This window comes from Camelus ferus, chromosome X (genome assembly GCF_009834535.1).
Source record: "Camelus ferus isolate YT-003-E chromosome X, BCGSAC_Cfer_1.0, whole genome shotgun sequence".
Lineage (NCBI taxonomy): Eukaryota > Metazoa > Chordata > Mammalia > Artiodactyla > Camelidae > Camelus > Camelus ferus.
In genome coordinates this window covers 71,399,976-71,419,326 of record NC_045732.1, presented here as the reverse complement: position 1 = coordinate 71,419,326, position 19,351 = coordinate 71,399,976, and the positions used below count along the sequence as shown (strand labels likewise).

At 40.5% G+C, this 19,351-nt stretch overlaps 2 long non-coding RNA genes across 2 annotated transcripts; one reads left to right on the top strand and one right to left on the bottom strand.

Annotated features, from left to right (window-relative positions):
* Positions 1–379: 379 nt before the first annotated feature.
* LOC116661960 lies at positions 380–12,815 on the bottom strand. Its single transcript, XR_004317918.1, has 3 exons — positions 12,633–12,815; positions 4,709–4,927; positions 380–640 (listed from the first exon to the last, which is right to left on the bottom strand). It is a non-coding gene; the product is annotated as an uncharacterized LOC116661960 (long non-coding RNA).
* A 139-nt stretch (positions 12,816–12,954) lies between these two features.
* Positions 12,955–15,274, top strand: LOC116661814. The gene is made up of 3 exons (XR_004317773.1): positions 12,955–13,002; positions 14,038–14,084; positions 15,227–15,274. It is a non-coding gene; the product is annotated as an uncharacterized LOC116661814 (long non-coding RNA).
* The last annotated feature ends 4,077 nt before the right edge of the window (positions 15,275–19,351 follow it).

Below are 19,351 nucleotides of genomic sequence, written 5' to 3'. Positions count from 1 at the left end.
GAAAACTTTTTAAAGATCCATAGGAAGGCAGACATCTCCTAGTTTAGAGGCTAAAGTGCCCCACTACCCTTACAGTCAAGATCAGCTCTTTCACTGGAGTTTTGGATCTCATCCTTTCCCTTCTCAGAAACCTCATGTACCAGCCATTGCCTCTCTCTTCCACATTTTCAATCCTCTTTCTCCTAGCTCCTTCCCCATCAGCATGTGAACATTCTGAAGTCTCCACCATCTTTTAAAAAATCCTCCCACAATCTTGTGAGACCTTCTAGCTGCCATCTTCCAAGCTTATCAGAAGTACAACACGCATATACAATCTCTATTACCTCAATGCTCAATGTTCCAGTTATACATTGCTGTGCAATAAACCACCCACAAAACCTGGGGCTGAAATCAGTAATCATTTTATTATACTCATGATTGGGTGGGTGAGAAATTTGGGCAAGGCTTACTGGACAATTCTTCTGCCCCACATGACATCTACTGGAGTCACTCAGTGGTATCCAGTTGGTGCGAGGTTGATCTGGTAGATCCAACATGGTTTCCTTCACGTCTGGCGCCTGGGAGGGGTATCTGGAATGCTGGGTGCAGCTGGGCTTCTCTCTCTCCCCATGTCGTCTCACCATCTCTCCACGCAGTCTCTCTAGCAGGGAGGTCAGACTTCTTACATGATTGCTCAGGGCTCCAAAAGACCAAGGCAAAAGCTTCACAGCTTCTCATGACCTACCCTCGTAAGTCAGGCAGCATCACTTTCCTGCATTCTATCAGTCAAACCTACTTACAGAGCCTACCAGATTCAAGACTAAGGGACTATACAGAAGTATGATTACTGGGAGGAATGGTTAACAGGAAACACGTGTTAAAAGTCTACCACCCCTGTACACTCCCCAAACTGTACTTTGGCAACACTCTGCCACTCCACTGAAACTGCAATCTCTGAGGTAAAGACCTCTTAGTTGTTAAATCCAATGCATGCTTTTCAGTACTTGCTTTGTTTGCTTTTTCTGCTGAACTGGACCCTACTGACCACCAACCCCTTCGTGAAATTCTCGTCCCTTGGCTTTTGTATACCACATTTCCTTGTCTGCCTTTAATTTTTCTGGCTGTTTCTCAGTTTTCTAAAGGGACTCATTCCTTATGCTCTCCCCTTTAACTACCGGGCTTTGTTATCAATTCTCCTCTCACCCTGAAGATGCTATCTGGCTATATCATCTATACCCATGGCCTCATCTATCACTTACCCACTGGAGATTCCCCAATATATATCTCCATCCGATATCTCTCTCTAGTCCTCCAGACTCATATGTATTCTGACTCCCTCCCACAGGTACCTCAAACATGGTCAAAGATGAATTCATCTTTCCCCTTAAACTTGCTCTTTCTTATATTCTCTATTTTGTACTGACCATCCTTCCAGATGCCCAAGGCAGAAACCTGGAAGTCATCCTTAACTCTACCCTCTAATTCTCCCTCATATACTTTGTCACCAATCCATGACCATTCAACCTGCTAAAAAGCTTTTCAATTTATCCACTCTTCTCCATCCCAGATAGTAGATCTGGCAGAGAACTGGGTAGAGGTTTTGGCCTCTCATTCTGATCTATAAATTGTATAGAAGTTACATTTACTATAATAAACTCTGATAATTTTTTTAAAGCAGAGGTGGCCAGGACATACCAGGATAGGGAATATTTAGAGTGAATCTCCTCATGGGAAGAGGCACTCAGGTTGGTAGCAGTGAGATTCGGCCTGTCCAGAGTGATGTTATTTCAGCTCATGAGAAAGCCAACGTTGGGGCTTATTAAGCTTCTTATACCTCCAAACCCGTCATCCTGAAACTTTATCACATTTAATATGGTTATAAAACTGCCTTTATCAAGCCACATCACTGAGAGGGAACATCTGGATAGAATCCGGGTATAATTTCTTACTACCACACTAGAACATTCTTGCTACAGTGGCCATAGGTTATATAACAGTGACCAGGCAGGTTCTGGCTTCCAGGAAATGACTGAGTAGCTTCTATCCAGCCCACCTTTCCTTCAGATATAACAACGATATACTCTAGACAAACCCTTAAAAAACAACTACCTGAAAGTACTGACAAACAACCTGAAGCAGGCAGAAACTGGAAGAGAACGTACACTTAAAAGATAGGATTAGAACTAGGCGAGATTTCCTATTTTTAAGGCTTTTAGCCACAGAGCAGGCCTCAGTCAGTGACCTGATAGATGAGTACAACAGTCTTTACCAGAAGACACAATTCAGGGTTTCACCAGCTGGAACCTGTGGAGGAACCTTCTTCCCTTCCTCCTACCCGGCATTTTCTGCTTAGAGCGTGGATGTGATGGTTGGAGCTCTACCTTGTACCATGGGGACAAGTGTCATCCTGTGACGATGATAGGCCATTCAACCCTTCAGGGTTTAACATGAAAGTGAAATGAATTTCTTTACTGTTTAATCCACTGTTATTTTGGATGGCTGAGAGCTCACAGCTGAACTGAATCCTAACACATCTGATCAAGGCAAAACAATCTAGAGTTTAAGAGTGGCATACAGTGAAACAGGTTAGAGTGGGCTAGAAACAACCACCTGGACTCGGATCTAGGCTGTGTTATTTACCAGCTCTGCGATCCTCAGCAGATTGCTTTTTCTCTCTGTACCTCAGTTTCCTCAGGCATAAAATGAGATCAATAATGTTATCTACCCACAGATTGGTTGTGAGAACTGCGTGAGATAATTCACATAAGCACTGAGAACAGTGCCTGGCACATGATAAGTGCTCAGTGTTAGCTGTTTTCAATGCCTGCCCATTTTATCTACTAAAGATCCTGTAAGATAGTCTGTACCTTGACAGCCCAAGTGACACTTTATTCCACTCCAAGGAGCCCTGTCTTCAGCCCCATTCCTTCACAGCAACCTCCATGCTGCGTCAGGCTGACCTTTCTAGAGCACCCCGATCTGACCAGGTCACTCCTGCTTGAAACCTCTTGATGACTCCCCATTATCTACAGAATGAAGTCTTAACACCAAGGCCCTTTTGGATGAGGGCCCAACTGGCCTTTCTAGGCTCACCTCCTGCCACTTATCCACCACCAACCACACCCTGGCCGCAGCACTGAACTATTCTCTACCATCCCCTCCTTACCTGCCTCAAGAATGCCAACCACTGGCTTGCCCTCCCTCCTGAACTCTTTCCTCCCTTGGTTTCTGTGGCACCACACTCTCCTGGTTTTCTTCCAATCTCCCGGCTGTTCCTTTTCCATCTTTCTCATGGGCTTCTCATTCTCCACCCCCTTGGTAAGTGTCGGGGTTCCCTCCTTAGTCCACTCCCGGTCTCACTGCATGTCTTCTCCTTGAGTGATGGCATCCCCTGTCAGACTTTCAAGCTCCACCAACACGCTGTGATTCCCTGATCTTCACTCCTGACCTCCCTGCCTGGGCTCTGATCTCACACATCCTAAGGGGGAGTGTCTCCTGAAGATCACATAGACACAACCTTAACATGTCCCTAAACGGGACTCATCTTCTACTCCAAACTCGCTTCTCTTCTTTACTCTGAATCAATTCGTGGCACCACCATCACGGAAAGCAGAAACCTGGAACTCTCCATTTTCTTTTATTCTCTACAACTAAGAAGTTACCAAGACTGCCAAATTCACATCCTCAGTAACTCTCCAGTCCATCTCCTTTCCACACTCATTGCCATTGCGTTAGTTTGGCTCTCACCCTCTTTAGCATGAACTCCACAATAGTCCCTTCTCTGCCTCCAGCCTGTCAAGCCTCCCATCCAAATGATGACGTGCATCACCTCCCTACTGCGATAACCTTATCATGCCACTGCCCTGCTGGAAACTCTTCACTGGTTCCCACGGCCCAGTCAGACAAAATGATTCCTTTCTCCATAGCTGTTAAATACCTACTATGTACCAGGGGCTAGGCTAAGTATTTATTAGGAATGCAATGTTGGCCATGAACTGGCCCCTGCCTTTTAAGGATTTGCCACCTATCTGGGAAGTCAGATGCATAACCACATACTAATAACATAATGTATTAAGTCCTGTGATAGATATATTCACATAGCATTACAGGAGCATACAATGCAGTTCCTTGAAGCAGAGACTTGGGTCTTCCTAATCTTTGTTTCCCCAACATCTGGTACCAGGTCTGATTCAATAGAGAATCATTTTTGAATACTGAACAGATGATCTTCTCTGATCCTCAGTTTTCCTCTATGTAAAATGGCCTACAGCTCAGGAATCAAATGAATTCAATCTAGTCTTTGTTTGAATCCTGATTTGAATTAACCAAATGCAATTAAAAAACTGAGACAACCAGGTAAATTTGAACTCTATGTGTATATTTGATAATGTTAGGGTATTGTTGTTGGTTGGGGTTTTTAAGTGTTATAATGGTACTATGGTGTGTTAAAAGTCCTCATCTTTTAGAAGTATATAAGAAAGTACAGAAAATGAAATTATAAAATGAAAAATTATCTGGGATTTGCCTGAAAATAATCCAGTGGTGTTAGGTGGGGAGTATAGCTGAAACAAGACTGGCCACACATGTTAATAATTGCAGAAGCAAGACGATGGATAAAATAAATGACAAAATTAATCTTAGCATTCTGTGGCAATTCAATGACGTGATTATATAAAATTTCTGATATAGTGCCTGCTGTCTCAAAAAATGTTAGTTTTACTTCACTCACCCTTGTAATTCCATCCAGGGCAGAGCAAGAGAAATAGATCAGTAATGTGGGAGTTAGAAGCCCAACGTTTGAAGAACTGGAAACTCAGTATCGTTTCTCTCCTCTGCTTGGTAAAGACCGAGCGGCTAGAGTGCCAGATGGTTCCCAAGCAGCCTTGAGTAGGAATGGCAGTGCTCCAAGACGAGCAGAACAAAGGGAAAGAAATCACAGCTTCAATTTCTGTGGAGAGGAGAGAAAACTGCGTCAGACATAAACATGAACCCTTGGCTGGAAAGGGCTCATCATTGCCTCTGCTGTTTGACTCCCTGTGCGGTACTGCCACCTGGTGGCTCTCTAGCATTGCTTTTCCTCCTAGTTCCAGGATGCAGTTTGTTCTCATAGTTCCTGACTGCACTGTGGAAATTCTGGAAGGGAACAGTGCCTCTCAAACAAACGTTCCCTGAACTGCTCAGAGTTGAGCATAGCATAGCATAGCATAGCATAGCATAGTATATCCTCCATGTCCTGCAAAGGGCCTTGTACTCAGGCTCTCTTGTAGCATCTCTCACTTTATTAGGATTGTTTACCAGTGAGCATTCATTCATTCACCTAACAAACTTACTAGGCATAGGAGACACAGTGGCGAAAAAAATTGAGCATATAAACAGAAAATTAAACATGTAAACAGAGAATTAAAATAGTCACCTCCCCACCCACTATGAAAGTAGTTTGTTGAGCACTTAATATATGTCACGAACTTGTCTAAGTCTTTTATATATACCTGTATTAACTTATTTAACTCTTACAATAATCCTATGTGATAGATATTATTATCCTGCAGAAGTGCAGAAAGGTTAGTTTAGGTAAATTGCCCAAGGTCACAGAGCTAGGAAATATCAGGGCTCAGATTTAAGCCTCTCTTGGGTCCAGAGCCCATGCTCTGGTTTAAAAAATATACTACTGAACCCCCCACTAACTCCAATGCCTGTTTGATGATGGAATAAATAAGAACTGTGGACCTCTGAAACCCAAGGAGAAAGAAAAACTCAGGTAGTAGAATCTCCTAGCAGGAGGTTAAGCTGATCCAGAACTTGGCTCCACCCCTCTGAATCTCACCTAGGTCTGGAGGATTCTCTGTGGGATCCCTGCCTCATTGCAGCCCTGCACCCTCTGCCCCCAAAGTGAGTACTCTCCCTTTAATGTTCTGTCTCAAACATAAACAAAAAACACTCCATATGATTCTACCTAACATGATGCTAGCATTTTCAAGAAGATGCTACCAAAATCTAAAGGTGAACTGAATAGAAATAAACAAAGCAACTGCAGGAAGCATTCAAAAACAATTTCAATTCTGATCATACCTACATGGTTTCTAGCTTTGCACACTTGGTATCTGGATTCATGGCTGGACTCATAGATTAAAAATATGGCTGCCTTAGGGATGTAATGTACAACATGATAAATATACTTAACACTGCTGTATGTTATATACGAAAATCGTTGAGAGTAAATCCTAAGAGTTCTCATCACAAATAAAAGAATCTTTTTCCATTTCTTATTCTGTCCCTATATGAGATAATGCATGTTCACTAAACTTATTGTGATAATCACTTCATGATGTCTTTAAATCAAATCACTGTACTGTACACCTTAAAGTTATACAGTGCTGTACATCAATTATATCTCAAGAAAACCAGCAGAAAAAATATATGGCTGCGTTTTGGTGTGCACTCACTCTGTACAAGGCATTGTAATTTGAACTATTTTTTTTAATTGAAGTATAGTCAGCTACAATATGTCAGTTTCTGGTGTACATCACAATGTCCCAGTCATGCACATACATATATTCGTTTTCATATTCTTTTTCACTAAAGGTTATTACAAGATATTGAATATAGTTCCCTGTGCTATACAGAAAAATTTTTAAAATCTATTTTTATATACAGTTGCTAACATTTGCAAATCTCAACCTCCTAAATTTATCCCTTCCCACTCCCTTTCCCCCGGTAACCATAAGATTGTTCACTATGTCTGCGAATCTGTTTCTGTTTTGTAGATGAGTTCATTAGCGTCCTCTTTTTTCCTTTTTTTCAGATTCCACATATGAGTGGTATACGGTATTTTTCTTTCTCTTTCTGGCTAACTTCACTTAGAATGACAATCTCTAGGTCCTGTATTTTGCACTATTGATGAATTATCCCATTTAATTTCTCACCAAACCTGTGAGGCAGGAAAGTATTACCATTTCACAGATTAAGATAATACAGCCAGAGAGGTTAAGAAAATTGCCCAGAATCATAGAGCTAAAAAGCATATAAGCAGAAAACCTGGGGTTGGAATTTAAGCAATCTGACATCAGAACCTGAATTCTTGACCACTATGATATACTGCCTCCTCCCTTATTATTATTTTTTTATCATTGCCTAGTATCTGGCTTTCTCCCAAGGATTTATTCTTTCTTTTTAAAAATTTATTGAAGTATAGTTGATTTACAACGTTTCAGGTGTACAGCAAAGTGATTCAGTTACACAAATATATATTCTTTTTCAGATTCTTTTCCATTATAGATTATTACAAGATACTGAATATAGTTCCCTGTGCTATACAGTAGGTTCTTGTTTATCTATTTTCTATAAAGTAGTGTGTATCTGTTAATCCCATAATTTATCCCCCCTTTCCCCTTTGGCAACTATAAGTTTGTTTTCTATGTTGGTGAGTCTATTTATGTTTGGTAAATAAGTTCATTTGTACCATTCTTTTAGATTCCACATATAAGTAATATCATATAGTTGTCTTTCTCTGACTTACTTCACTTAATATAATCTCTATCTAGATCTACCCATGTTACTGCAAATGACATTCATTCTTTTTTATGGCTGAGTAAGTCCATTGTATATATATATTTATACCACATCTTCTTTATCCACTCATCTGTCAGTGGACATTTAGGTTGCTTGCATGTCTTGGCTATTGTAAATAGTGCTGCTATGAACACTGGAGTGCATGTATCTTTTTGAATTAGAGTTTTATCCAGATATATGCCCAGGAGTGGGATTTCTGGATCATCTGTAACTCTATTTTTAGTTTTTTAAGGAATCTCCATTCTGTTCTCCACAGTGGCTGCACCAATTTACATTCCCATCAACAGTGTAGGAGGGTTCCCAGGGATTTATTCTTACAGTGGCTCAGTGAGGGGAATTAATTATAGCAATCTCAGTTGGTTCCATTAAATTTAACTGCTTTCCTACTTATCACCCATTTTCTTCAAGTAACCAACATGCACCCATTCTTGTAAAACCAGATCAAATCCCATGCCTCCTGCAGGAAGCCTTCCTTGATCTCTCCAGCCCACTATTCATTGATTCATTCAACAAATGTTTGTTTCCCTCTTTTTAATATCATTCTCTTCCAAATTCTTTCTAAAGGAAAGGTCCAAGTCCAATAAACTTTCTGGGAAATATAGTAAACAGTAAAGGGGAATTGGTGGCCCATTCCTGGAGAAGTTTGGCTCAAACACATCTCAAGGTTTTCAGGTATTTATAAGCACAGAAGGAAACAGCCTACTAGGAGAAAAAACAACATTATCTCACTGGCTGTCCACAGTTCTCACCCACTGGCCTACTCATGATCACAGCCCAGCCTCAGCTCAGGACAGTCTTTTAAGTCCTGAAGACACAGGAAGAGGCCGTCTTCAGCATTTTCACTATTAGTCCAAATCCTGCCCACTGCTAAGATGCTCTGATCCAAATATCCATACACCAAAATTGTTATTTCATATGGAAATCTAACTGTACCCTAAACAGAATAAAATATATGAGTAGGGGCTTTTGGAATGGTATAGTAAGAACCTAGGAAAATCCACTCCTCCAAAACAACGAGAACACTGGCAAAAGGTGTTAAAAACCAATGTTTTCAGAACTTTGGAAATGATCTAAAAGCTTGCAGACAGTCCAAGGAGCATTTATTCAAGAAAACCACTGAATCTTGCTAAGAACACTGATCTTTGGGGACTTTTAACTTTCCTATTCTCATCACCCTCTCTCCTGCTCAACGGTATCCTTGAAAAATGGTAGCCTTGAAAACCAGCAGCCTTGTACCCACAGTAAATGATGAAAACCAGCTGCTTAACAGTCACGAGAAAGGGCAGAGCAGCTTGGAGCTCCTCAAAAACTCCCATCCCTAGAGCACTGCCACTATTTGATCTGTCTGTCAGCTCCCTGAAAAAAATCCCTTGGCATGGCCTGGAGTTATTTGACACAACTCAAAAGGAAAAATGAGATAATGGGAAAAGCCCTATCTACAGGGTATTTACCAAACACAATTAGTGGCAAGTGTTTAACATCACAGCTGTCTAGGCCACAATACCTGTTAGGGAAAACAAGAGACTGGCCAAAAAGCTTTAAGGAAGATCTGGGGAATGAGATGTCCAAAAAGGTCTTTGAAAAGCTACGACACACTCCTGAGGATCTAAAAGTACACACATGTGGAAGGCTGTAATACATGGAATAACGTGACAAGGTGCTCATCTCTCACCTCTGGCTAACCTTGAAAGTCTGTAAAAACAGGAAGTGAAGGCTAAGGCAGAATTGTGAACTGCTTACCAGAGCACTGACAGTGTACCACAATACACACAGAGCCCCTATGCAAAAGGTGGGAGGGTTATTGGTTTAAGACATTTTAGGAAACCTCTGACCAATTATCAGCTGACAACTAAGCTACAAGCTTAGTGATGTAACTGGGCAAGACTTCAGTGGCTACACACAATAAGAAACACACACTTTACAGAATTAGTCCAGGGAAGACAATAAACAAATAGCAATAATAAAAACAGCAACAAACCCTGGCAGTGTGAATGTGATTTCGAGTTTCCACATTATTGAAAATGTCCACTTTAAAACAACGAATTATGAGACACACAAAAAAGAAAAAAAGAAAGAATGGCCCAAACAGGAAAACCAGTCAATATTGATTTTTTGACAGTCAAAACTGTCCCTGTAGAAGCTGAGACATTAGACTTACTAGACAAAGGCTTCAAATAACCTATTAGAAATATGCTCAAAGAACTAATTAAAGCAAACCATGTGTAAAGACTTAAAGTATGAGAAGGATGCTTCACCATATAGAGAATATCAATAAAGAGACAAAATTATTTAAAAGAACCAAACAAAAATTCTGGAGTTGAAAAATACATCAAACATTTACTAGAGGGGCTCAACGGCAGATTTGAGTTGGCAGAAACTTGTGCAGGGTCATCAAGGCCTACAGGGTGTGGAGCCCAGATTGCAACACAGGCAGTCTTGCTCCAGAGTCTGCACTCTCCATCTGGGCATGCTCCCTTAACTCCTCGGATGGAGAGGTTCTTATAAGTCATGTGATTTAGGACTACGTTGAGGCCAAAGTGGGTTTCCTGTTCTCAATCCCTCCGCCCCAGAGTTGAAATCTTAGAAACTGTACCTTCAGGCACCACAGACAAGGAGACACTTTTCCTATATATATTTGTTCAAGTCACTTTGGCCCTGGGGTGGGAATCAGGAGAAGAAACATTAGAATAAAGTCAAGGAAAAGGTATCTTTTTCATAACCCAATAAGCAAAGGTAAAGAGACAAAAGACTACTATGCCAAAGGGGGAAGAATTCAGGTGGGGGGAGGGAGGCAGGGGATTTCCTTAGTGAGTTTTGAGGTAGGAGTTACCAGGATGATGACCACAGGTCAGTGAGTACAGGGGCTAAAGGGTATGTGGCTTTATCCATCTCATTTCTTGTTTTTCAGTCACACCTATGGCCTCCATTACCTGGGGTCAGCTTCACCGAGAGAGCAGGACCTCTTGGGCAACCCTAGACCCCAGCCACATTGTCCCGTTGTGAGGCCCACAGCAAGCCCAATATAAGGCAGCAATTAGTAATGAGCTCTGCTTTTTTTCCTTTGTATTTTAAAGAAATACTAACTTTCCCAAGAAGGTTTTTACATAAAATGAAGATATTTTTGTGCCCAGCACATCACATTTTTCTTTTATCAGTACACTAAACAAGAGTTCAGTGGGAGCTGCCTCACAGTCCTCAGAATTGCTACCAGGGAGAGACAAGTGGTGTAAGAGAGCAGTGGAAAAACACAAGCACAGAAAAAGCTGGGGGGTTCTGGCTTTGTGTTTCTCCTTTCATGCATCAATATAATGCATGAGATAAGAACCTGTGATAAATAAACAATACCACACCCCCTAAGGTCCCTGTCATTATCATCCTTGTACACGAAAACCTATTTACAACAGGGAAAGATGATGCAGAGGAGAACAGGCGATCTAGGTTTCCAAACAAGTGGCACTGACTTTGGGCCTTGAGTGTTGCAAAAGACTGGGGTATGTGTGAATGGACAGAAATACTTTTCAAGGAAGAATGTATAGAGGGAATAAGCAGAATCAGCAGTAGAAGGATGATCAAGGTTCCTATGGGGGAGTTCAGTGTGGCTGGAACACATTTGAAAGATCCAAACACCAAATTCACATGAATTTTTACAATGAAACAAGAGACTGAGACATTCTGTACTTGGCCCATGACCAGAAGGTCAGCTGGTGGTTGTACTCAACATTTATAACCACTATCTTTGAGTACTCACCAATTACAGAATTCCAACAATAGTCCTAGGACTTCTATTCTAACCTAGAGGTAGAATGAGTTACTCAGCAAGAACTACCCGTGTGTGTAAAATATAGACACATATGGAGGCTTTAAAAGTAAACCAAATTCTGCCAGATTAAAAGAATAAAATTTCTATACACGTCATTGGAAATAATACTGTGTTTTCCTCCAGCTTCATACAATGAGAGGAGAGCAAACGTCCCTTACCTTCTGGTTACTAAGTACAGTTACCAAGGAAGATTAAAGAGCTACCAGTCTTCACAGTTTCAACACTAACACTATCAAAGTGTTTTATGTAAACACCTCAAATAAGGTATACTGAGGCAAGCCTTCATATAACCACAGCAAAGTAGAAGTTATTTTTTAAATAAATAATTCAAGATAATTGACTGAAAAATGATTAGTGGAATTTCCTCAAAGGATTGTTACTATAGGCAACTATAATAGTAAATCTTGTTATTCACTGATTAGTTTGCCGGTGTTAATTAATATTACTACTTGTTTCCTTAGAGAAAACTCCCACATACTTCGGCTAGTTTTAGCAAGATGTTCAGTTAAGAAAACAATCAAATGTCCATCAAAAGGTGAATGGACCTGTTCTGGTATACTCATTAAATGGACTATTAATCAGCAATAAAAAGAAAAGAACTATTCATACTACAACAATACAGATAGATTGAAACCCCACTCTGGGGTTTCTGGGATCAAAGAGCCCAGCAGCAGCAGCAGCAAAACTAAATGCTATGTCATTAGTCTGTTTTTCTTCTAATAACTACTTGCCTTCCTTGCTCCTTTAATTCCATTCCTTTTATGCTAACCAAAATTTCTACCTCTGGGTTACTATTGCTTTGTGATAAACCAACCAAAACTCAGTAGTGCAAAACAGTCTAGTAAGTGTCGAGGATAAAGGTTAATTCCTTTCCTCATACAGAGCTTCTAGTGCAGTACCCAGCCAGCCCATCAAAATAAGAATCTGAAACCAAGGGCCCAATAAAATCATCCCTTATAGGTAGGATTGTATGTTCTGGTGCCTAGCTGACAACACGTTTTCACCCTGCTGACTTTACTCTCCACTCATGTGTTCCCAACCTCTCCCACGCCCAAACACTACCCAGAAGAGTCATACATCTCAATACCTTCACGACATGATTACACACCCACTTGCGACACTGACGTCATCAATTCTCGCCGACCGGTCCGTCTGTCTGTCAGTTTCCCCTAGTCCTCACCCCCTCTCACTTCCGTTCCCCTGTTCCTGCGCGGCTGGCGGCAGGACGTGCCTACGCCTTCAGCTCAAAACAAGTGCTACAAACCTCCGCCTCATCCTCTCTCTCCGCCGCGGGCCGCGGCCGATGGCTCCTGTCTTGCGGCCTCGGAGAGCAGCTGCGGCGGCACTGGCTAGACCCCAACCCGCCTCTGGCCCCCATTTAGGGTCGGTAATAATAGAGACGCGCACTGGATATATCCCAGGCGCCCATGGGGCGACGTACAACGGATATCCCACAATCCTCTTCGTCCCCGTTCGCCCCACCCCCCAATTCTGGCATTAACCCCTTCACGCCTATGTTCCTTGGACTATCGACGCCCCCCTAGCACGTCGACACGCCCCCTGGCACGTCGACACGCCCCCTGGCACGCAGATTGCTTGGTTCGGAGATCCAGGGCACTTATCTGGTAAAAGATGTAAGAGACCAGGCCTATCCTGTTAGTTATAGTTAGCTATTGAATATTTTCTCAACCTTCTTGTAATTTGACTTGTAATCTTACCAAGTCATTTTTAAATAGGAGCTTAACTTACTTGTTAATTAAATTGACAACATAAACAGTTCATAATGATGCCTTTAAACTTCCGGACCAACCCAAACTCTAAATTTTCAGTTTCTGGCTGTTCACCTGTGCCTTTTCTATCATCCATTCCCCATCTCCTTTCGGTTCTTGTCTGATTATTTAACCGCATACCTCGATGGTTAAGGGCACAGACTTTGTAAACCTGACTTTCTGGGTTTGAATCTACACTCTACCAGTATCCAACCGTGGAGTCTTAGGCAAGTGATTTAAGCATGCTATTCCTTGGCTTCCTCATCTGTAGATGGGGATAATATTAGTATCTACCTCTAGAGTTATAGTGAGAATTTTAATTTTTTAATTAAGTATAGTTTATTTACAATGTTGTGTTAGTTTCTGGTGTACAGTATAGTGATTCAGTTTTATATATACATATATATTCTCTTTCATATATTTTTCATTATACGTTATTACAAGATATTGAATATAATTCCCTGTGCTATGCAGAAGAAACTTCTTGTTTATTTTATATATAATAGTTTGTATCTGCTAATCCCAAGCTCCTAATTTATCCCTTCCCCCTTCCTTTCCCCTCTGGTAACCATAAGTTTGTTTTCTACGTCTGTGAGTCTCTTTCTGTTTTGTAAATAAGTTCATATATATATATATTTTTTTAAGATTCCACATATAAGTGATAACATATATTTGTCTGTCTGACTTACTTCACTTAGTATGATAATCTCTATGTCCATCTATGTTGCTACAAATGGTATGATTTCATTCTTTTTATGGCTGAGTAGTATTCTTGTGTGTGTGTGTGTGTGTATTCTTTATCTAATCATCTGTTGATGGACATTTAGTTTGCTTCCATGTCTTGGCTATTGTAAATAGTGCTGCTATGAACATTGATGTGCATGTATCTTTTCGAATTAGAGTTTCCTCTGGATATATGCCCAGGAGTGGGATTGCTGGATCATATGGTAAGTCTATTTTTAATCTTTTAAGGAGTCTCTATACTGTTTTCCATGGTGGCTGCACATTACATTCCCACCAACATTGTAGGAGGGTTCCCTTTTCTCCACACTCACCAGCATTTATTGTTTTTGGAGTGAGAATTCTAAAAGTTTTAAATGCAAGCAGCACCTAGAACATTGCTTACCACAGAGTTAAGCAGTATATTGAAATAGAAATTATAATTATTGACTTTGATGGAGATACCTTCTCAGCTAAGACTTTCTAGCTGATAAATAATAAATGATAATCATGGTTAACACTTGAGCAACTATGGACTAGGTACTATGTTAAGTGCTTTACACCCACTTTTGTTGTTGTTGTTTAATTCTCACAATTATTGGTGGTAGTTATAAGTATTATCCTTCCCTCCCCTCCTCTTTGTGGCTCTAAAGCAGCTGAGAAAATTCAGGCCAGAGAGACAGCAGATAACTCAATAACTTGCCCACGGTCACAGAGCTAGTAACAAATGGAGCCAAGACTTAAACTCAGATATGTCTTGGCCCTTCTCAAAGATCACTGAGAAAACAGCCATAAACTCTTCTTGAATGCTCTTCTTTTCCCTAAGAGTCGCCTCAATACCCATGCAGGTCAGGAAGACTAGGTTCTCTTCAGAGGCAGGTCAGCAGGCAATAAAGCAAGGGTCTCACCCTTGAAGGCTGGCAGCAAAGGAGATGACTAAAATAGCAATAATCATAACGAGGTCAAATACTGTGCCCCACTGTGCTACACAGGCCTCACTACTACCCATACTGCCTAAGGCCACCGGAGATAAAGCTGCTGGATACTTACCTCACCCCATCATTCTGTAAAGCTTGGATATTATCAAAGATTTTGCTTGTTTTAGGACTGCACCAAGAGACTCTTTAATGTACTATTCTGAACCAGCCAAAGTGCTAGTAATTTCCACATTAGCAGTTGGTAGAATCAGGTATTTCTACCGCAGCCCAAGAGCACAGGGAAATCTCCTCTTTTCCAGATAAAAGTAAAAAAGGAATTCCCTCCTTTTCTTCAGAGCCTGCAGTACCCAGGGTCTTCTTATTCTTGCTCCACACCCACCCATTCCCACTTCCTGACTCACTCTCAGGCAGTCCACAATGTTTTTTTTCAGGAGCCAGACTGGTGATGGTAAAGGGACTGGGGGAAGGATAAGAAGGTAAGCGTTTGCTGCAGGTAAAACAAGTCCTGCCTTGTCCCCATCCCTGTACCACTTTTTATTATTATTGAAGTACAATCAGTTTACAATATTGTGTCAATTTCTGGTGTACAGCATGATTTTTCAATCATATACATACATATATTCCTTTTCATATTCTTTTCCATTATAGGTTACTACAAGATATTGAATATAGTTCCCTGTGCTACACAGTATAAACTTGTTTATTTTATATATAGTGTTAGTATCTGCAAATCTCGAACTCCCAATTTATCCCTTCCTACCCCTTCCTCCCTCCCCTGGTAACCATAAGTTTGTTTTCTATGTCTGTGAGTCTGTTTCCATTTTGTAAATAAGTTCGTTTTCCCTGTACCACTTTTATAGCTCCCTGACCTTCTTCACTCCCTCTTGGCACTTCAGAACTCATTACCCTGCACACCCTAGAAAGCCTCTGGGCTTGAATTGCAGAAGAACAAACTTGTCTTTTTTCTTCCCAACTCCCAACAATAGCACACATGTCTGGCCTTGGTCTTCTACTTCAGGTGGCTAAGTTTAAAAAGAAATAGGAGAGATATAGCATGAGAAGGCTTTCAATTTCCCCCTACTACTTCTAGTGTTAAACTATTAGAAAATGTCAGCATAGGGGTAAAGCTGCTAGAAGTCAGGTTCCAGAGGCCAGGAAAAGATCGAAATCCTGGTGCACAGCAAAAGTGTTGACAGAGGAAAAACAGGCAGACAAAGGTGTCTCTAGGGCCAGTAGAAATAAACAGAGCAGAGAGGTTGGGTGCAGATGTCAGACACAAACAAGAGACCCTGCCCTTACAGCTGCTTTCACCCTAAACCCCATATCCCCATTCCAGAGACTTCATCTGCCTTGAATTCTCCTAACCAACCAGGTTCTTTCACTGCTGGGCATCTTGCCCTGATCACAGAAGCCGCCACCAGCTGCTACTGCTTAGTGAAGAGAGTAGGTAAGGGGAGAGGATATTCCTAAACCCGATGTTAGAAAGGGAGATGTGTTTCAAGCATCTCATCCCAGTTGTTCTCATAACATAATTTTAGAAACAACGTCATTCGTAGTTTAAGTGTTCAAGTTCTGCAGTGCTTTCTGTGGTGTGTTTCAGTTGTATGTTTCTTAAGGGTGGATCCGGGGTCCTAACACACATATGGCAGTGTTTCTATACTGTAGTGTACACACACTGCTGGTGACCAGTTCAGGCCCCCTTTACAAGGCAGATTGACCCATCCCCCATAAGTTGTGTGTGTTAGCTGCTAACTGCAGCTGCTTCCTTCCCTGGAGAATTGCACTCTGCAGAATAAGAGGTTCAGTACTCTACAACACCCCCACTCCCCACACCCCTGTAACCTGCAGTCAGTGATTGACTGATGATGAAGGTACATAACGCCAGCCACCTTGCCTCCAAAGTGGACCAGTTCTGTGGTGCAGAACCTACCCCAGCACTCCTTGTAAGGCCAGGCTAAGGCTGGTCTCCAGCTGGGTTTTTTTCCCCCTGCCCTATCCTGCTTCCTTCACTCCCCTGCATTTGAGATCGCTCCCTCAATAACTCACATGAAGAACTCCCCCGCCAACCTCAGGCTCTGCTTCAGGCAACCCTCCCTAAGACACATTCTTACCTCATGTTTATCAGAGAACTAAGTAAACAAGGCCCTTTGTAGCCCTCCATTGTAGGCCAAGTAGTCATAACCATCTCTAGGGAAGCCAGGGGTAAGTTAAGATGCAGCTAGATAGGGCCCCTCCAATTAAAGTTGGACATATGACCTAACAAATGAAAATGAGGCCCAGCCTATTCCTAACATCTCTTGTCATGCTGACACCAACAGACCACATTCTATCAAGTTAGAAATGAAAGTACATTCGTTCATGCTTCATTGTAACTCTTTTTCACTACAGAATATGAAAAAATCTTGTTGAAAAAGCTATGAGACACTTAAAATTTTGGTTCAATTACAATTATTTTGTGATAGATATTCTTGCTCTAATGACTCTTAAATTTGTTTATCATCTGTTGGTTGTTTCATTTCTGTTAACTGTAATCTGTTAGTGAAGATGGCCAAAGATCAAGCCCAAGGTTGGATGCCCAACAAGGATGCTCTGATTAATCTAGAAGTGTTAAAAAAAAAAAATAGACCAGGCAACTAGTTTGCAAATAATAAAAATATATCCTAACTTAATAATTCTGCTATGATTCAGAAAACATTAGGGGTCATTATTATAAACCTTGATCATAATATTTTAAAATATATAGATATTAGCTGAGAAGTGTTCAGGTTGAAAAGGTGTTCAGGTTTAAAACAATCAGATATTTAAAATTTACATTTGCAAAGATACAAAATCCATAACTTCTGGCATCTTGTTCAGTTTTCCGCCCCAGCATATATATCTTGTAAAGCCACCCATACCAAAACAGTTGACTAAAATCCACTCTTCTGGCTTAAAATAAAAGTGCGAAGACAATTCTTTTCACAGAGATTATCCTCTCAGTTAACTTCCCCCTAAATTAAGATCCAGATATACCTGAAAACCTATTTCTGTGTATATTTGAATGTATTCCTCCAGTATGGCCTCTTGTAATTGGTTCCCTTTTTATTTATTATTTATATTTATTTACATATTATAATTTTTTTGTTATTTAGCAAAATATGTTGGTCATCCCCTCCCTTGGAAAAAAATCAGATTATAGAGTGTCTTTTAAGTGGTTGCTTTTGATTTGGTAACTGAAATAAACATCCTCTTTTTCATAAGAAGAAAATATCATTAATTAAAATTTTATACTGATCTGAGATATATTGGTTGTTTCTGAAAAGTCCTTTCTACATTGGCCAAATAAATCTCAATATTTATAGGTCTTGTGCAGTATTTTAGTTGTGTACAAGATTTTCAATATAACATAGGAAAGAATACTATGCTAACTTGCTTAGCACACACAAATTCTGAAGAGAAGATACTACTTTCCTAACTTATCTGTAATAATGGTTAAATGAAGGTTTGGTAAGAGCAACTGAAGAATAGTGAATTACTCATTAAATTTTTTTAAGTACTTAAACATTGGAATGAGTAGAATCATACAGGGGAACAATACATCTTATTTCCCTCACAGAAATAAGAAGAAAATTATATGAGAACAGATAGGTAAATTTTATTATAATAAGCCCCTCTGTTAGCATTTCTTAAAATTTTTCTGGCCACTAAACCTTAGGGGTTTCCATGATTATATATTGTAGGCCCCCACCTGAAGGCTCTAGAGAATAAGCCATGGGCTAAACTGATAAACAAGCTATGAAAAATGTCATGTAGCTGGCTGGATAAGAGATGGCCTATTTAATGTATCCAGTATGGACGGCTGGATAGCCAATGACGGGTAAGGTCCTCAGAGGAGGACAACCTAAGACAGGCACAGCCGACTGGATAAGAGATGGCCTACTTAATGAAGTTTTGTGATGAACTTTAAAACAATCTGTCCTTGATCATGTAACATCCTGTGCTTACTGCAGGAGCCTGGGAACTTGGAGCCTGGGAACCTAAATAGCTTAAGATTATTAACATTGTTATAACTTAGATGGTATGTGAGGCATCATGCATGTCCTATATAAACCCTTTTACAAAAATCAATAAACAGAGTAGCCATCAGCTCTCTCCGCATATGGTGTGTATATGTACATGATATCGCAACACCGACATATATGATAAATAAATATGATAATAAAAAAAATTTTCTAAGTCCTTCATCTACCTTTTAACATTCACTAATTTCACCACAGAAATGATATGGAATTTCAGCGTCACTGTTTCATCCAAAATGCCTATCTTTCCCAGCCTAGTAGACAGCTACTCATATTCTAAGGGCCCAGGCCGAATGTCACTCCCTCTGTTAAGCCATTCCCAATCTCCTTTCTCCTAGGCAGAATTCATCTTTTCCTTAAATGTGTATTGATAGGTCTTTATACATACTTCTTTTAGACCTTGCATCTCACTGTATTATAATTATATGTTGTATCAGTTAGCAGTTGTGTTTGGCTGTCATTAAGAAACTAATTATTTTTCTATCACATAAAGGAAAT